We start from the raw sequence: 4,979 nt of genomic DNA on the forward strand, positions 1-4,979 counted from the left end.
AATATGTATGATTTGTGATATTCATTTGGTGTGTAATTAACTTCCTGATAGGATCACAATAAACAGTATGTATTACTACATGTATATTTAAATAAATCCTTAATAAAAAGTGTCAAAGAATAAATGAACAATAACTGTGTTATACTAAAACAGTTTTACAAATGTTTTAACTGAAAATGTTTAACTACTTTTAAATAAGGAGAAAATGAACAAAACATGTAAATCTCTTTGAAACACTTTTCTAACAGTCCACTGATGTCTACCTGTTAGATATTAACTTTAAACTCATTTTCCAATTAAAACAGTGGTGTCTAAGAATAAAATGTTGACTAAAATGATAAAAAATGCCAAAAATTGTATGATACTGATAATATTACCACAATTTTTAAACTTTATAATAAGAATACCACAATAAAACCCGATTTCAAAGAAAGAGCATGAGCAGATTCTGAGAATTTGTTTTTATTTTGACCAAAATGATTAATTTTACCATGATTTAAAAAAATTGAAAGAGAACATCCCTGTCTACTTCTAAACCAATTTTCAAAATGACCAGGCAAGCAAATGCAGAGAAGATTGTTTTAAAACAAAACTAAAGAAAATGACCAAAAATTAGTGAAAAATGGACATTGCAAGATATCAGCTTAAAAGTAAGCAACACAAATGAGGTCTATCTAATATGCCATCCATTGTTAAAAAAATTACTAGGTGTTTGTCCTAGCCTGGTACATGGCAGACCTAAAAAACAGGTGTGATAACATAAAACATAAAATTCAACTCAAGTGATACACGGGATGTATGAAAATAAAACAAAATATTGCATGAACACAAGAAATAACAAACAAACTGACCTTTACAACAAATAACTAGCATACCAAAATATCAAACTATGCTATACACAAACAATGATCTCAATACGCGATCAAAAACAGGTATATCTGCTTCAGTGTTCTTCCCAGGATTTTCTGGTAGAGTGGCGGCTAATTTGCATAGTAAAAATGTAATTATTATGGTAATGAGTTTCTGTTGTTTACCAAAACTAAAGACTGATTATGTATTTAAAAATATTGCTTTGACTCGACTAGTAAAAAAAATTTGCTTTGAAGCAACCTCTGGAAAAAAACATTGTGACCAGGGAGAGTACAAAAAAATTGTCGCTATACCCATTTCCTCCAGCTCCCTCCCCCAAGAAACAAGTCATTGTCGATGACATAGTCCCCACTTGTAACTGGGACTTTGTCACTGGAAGTGACAAAAAATGGGGGCGACTTGCAGCGATTTCGAAGCTGTTATCCTATTGGTTGGCTGAATCTTACCAATATAATTAAAACAATACAAATAAACTCCCTAAGTTGCTGTGAATAGTGACAATCGACCAATCAGATATAACCTTGCAAACACGCTGCGAGTCAGCCGCAAAAAATTGAAGTTGACATGTGCATGAAAGAAGGAATGCGGGTGCCAAAGCCCTGTCTGTGACTGATGCCCTTATTGGATTGGATTGTAAACAAGTAGTGGTAAAGGGCTAGGTGATTTTACCATGTTTAACAGAATTAGGTATGCCATGCCCTGGCTTTTTAAATGTCGAAATTCAAATTTTATTCAAGAAACTGGTCCAGGCATGTCTGAGTAATTGCTCTTGACATTAAAAGGTCTGCCAGATGTGAACCAAAAATGTCCTGATGTTCAGTAAAGAAGAGGCTTACTATAAAATAGCTATTGATACTGTTTCCGATAGAATCATTACAAAAATTGGCATGCATATATATATGTGATAGGGATTAATATATGTACCAACTTTCAATGCAATCGCACCCGGCATCGCTGAGAAATTTACGTGAACAAACACAGAGTCGTCAAATATAGGAAACAAAATGACAGCCAGGTAGCCATTTTAGACCGGATCAAAACAAAAATCAATGTGGATATGTATAACATATACATCACTGAGAAATTTGCGTGAACATACACACCGACATCAAATACAGGAAACAAAATGGCCGCCAGAAGGCCATATTGGATCGGATCGTAGAACAATTCGACGTACATACCTATGGCATAGGTAATAATCCTTGTACCAAGTTTGAACAAAATTGCTCCAGGCATCTCTGAGATATCTGCGTGAACGGACGGACGGACGGACGGACGGACGGACGGACATGACCAAACCTATGTCCATGGGGACTAAAAATCATACATCTAGCTCTATTGGCTCGCTCAAAATTAGATATGCACATAATTAATGACGTACAATATGTGGTGTCATAAGGTGTCCCATCATACCATATATGAAGAGTGTAGCACTTGTGGTTACTGAGTTATGCACAAATATGTATATTTGAGGTCAAAGGTCATTGAGGTCACGTGACATTTTGTCAAAAAAATTGTATTGCTAAGTTATCCCTATATACCATATGTACCAAAAATTGAATCAAACTACATGTGATATTTCTGTAGGTCTACTGTGTTTAACATAACGTTGCTTTAATGAAAAAGGGATTTCTATTAAAATCATACGATGGAAAAACTGTTTTTGACACCTTCAAATTTACACTGTGATAAGGCCTTTGACAGATATAATTACAAGTAGCAAAGTATCAAACAGTAGCTTCATGAACGGTAAGACTACCTCCACTACGGTGCTTGAGGAAGGAAGCTTCATCTTCGACACCAATGAACGATATGTATCGCTCGTGAAAAAATACACATCTATGACAATCTATGAATATTAATATTGCTGCAAATATTGCCTATTCATGCTGCTGACATCCCTTTCTAAATTCCCCTTGCATCGTGTGGTATCACAGTCACTGCCCGGTATGCTCTTTTATGTATAGAAAATACCAAATATATACCAAATACCAAAGCAGATCTAGGGTAAAAGTATGAAATGTTCGTTAATCTTTTATAAACCATACAAACAGCCTTTACCATGATCGTAGTTTACATGAACTACTATTATGTTGGATAAGTTTTTGTTCTGACGTAATTCAGGGTTGAAGCTGCAGTGGTCTGTAAAAAATGCAGCATCTTCGATGCACAACGGGACAAATTTTAATTTTTGTAATGAGCACATATTACCAGTGCATAACATCCATAATTCACATTATTATCCCTTTTAACGCTCCATATGATAATATTATGACTCTGTACTCCACTTGGCTAATTTCACGACCTCTTCATGAACTTACAATCTGACATTTCTACCGACATAATTCAATCAGTTTGATCGAACACTCTACAGCCAACCATAAAGACTGAATTGCGAGTTGAATCACGACTGAACTTATTCAGAAAAATTACAACACGCCAGCATGAAAGATTTTGTTGTTGAATGAGGGTTTCTTGTCTCACGGAGAATGCAATGATTTACAAATATCTGAATACGTAGCATACTGTAAGTCATGACTTCCATAAAGTAAAATCATTCAAATTTAAATTTACTACTTGGTCACTAAACAAGATATGTGGGTCTGAGGAAAACATTCAATACCTAACAGATGATCCTGGCGCATTTCGATGAACTACAACGATGTTTATACAAAGTGATCGAGCTAAATCTTACGACTTTCTAAATCTATACATAAACAATCACAGCTGCACACATGTTGCTACTAAATCTACGTAAATAATCATGAATGAAATATCTCCTTTGTTCAGATTATATCAATTCAATATAGTAAGTGTTCAGGAAATATAATCATTGTAAATTATAATGGCGTCATAATGATTTCAAATAATGTCAACACGCTCAATAAATGAAGCCAGATAACATGGTCGTTGTGGTAAGCAGAAAGACATTTTAAATGGCCATGTCGTGAAATCTGTGCTGAATATGTTGAAATACAGCTACACTATTAATATTATAAAATAGATGTGTATACGACTTTCATTTATAGCAGGCAAACGTACGATGCAAAAATACAATCAATAAATGAAAAAGCCTACATCTTTAACATTTTGTCTTGCAATTATCAAAATAAAGACATTTGAAGTTATTACACGCAGTGGTAATTGGCAAACTAAATTATTGTAACTACTTTGAAAAGAAACAGATATCCCTTTTCTGATTGGGCGATCTCAAGCAAATTTATTGAACTGGTAGGATGCGTTCACAAACCAGATATGAACTGAAAATGCTCACGTTTATCATTATATATATATTGCAGATATGTGCAAAGTATTATGATCAACATAATGAACAATATTCACCGCAGATTAATTCTGAAAGGTCATGAAGTATACAAGTATAAATATGTAATTAGCTGAAATAAAAATATTAAATTCTTTGACTGCTGTCATTGTATCACTACTTTATATAGCAAGTGTAATTACCTTTGGCCAAGTCCTTCAAGCCACATATACCGAACTGCCAAAGCTCATTAAATATGCAAATTATGAATAAGCTGACATGAAAATGTGAAATGACTTTCAATATTGTTTTAACCTGGTATCATCATCAGTGTACATGGTATGTTTTGCCAACTTTGATCAAGTAAATCCCAGTATATATCCGTAGTTAGAAAAGAGATCATTGGAAATGCCAATTAGAAATCGGCTGAAGAAAAACTGCTTAATGACTTTCAATGATGTTGTATCATAGTATTTTTAATGTATATAGCGAGTTGCGTCAACTTTGGTCCAGTAAATTCAGATAAATATCCCTAATTAGGAAAATTCATTAAATATGCAAATAAGGAATTTGCTGAAGTAAAAATGCATATGATTTTCACTAATGTGTATCATAGTATCTATTTATTTTTATTTCATTTATTTATTTATTTATTTATTATTTATTTATTTATTCATTTGACGGGTCAACAGGCCTAAAGGCCCAATAACAGACTCCGAGAAAATAAATACAAACAAACAAACAAACAAGCAAACAGTACAATATCAACAAACATAATAAAAACTAAAAATACAATATGCACAGAATGAATACAGAGAAAGGACCCTAAGAATAAAAATATCTGGAC

The sequence above is a fragment of the Ptychodera flava genome, chromosome 10 (assembly GCF_041260155.1).
Source record: "Ptychodera flava strain L36383 chromosome 10, AS_Pfla_20210202, whole genome shotgun sequence".
NCBI classification, from domain to species: domain Eukaryota; kingdom Metazoa; phylum Hemichordata; class Enteropneusta; family Ptychoderidae; genus Ptychodera; species Ptychodera flava.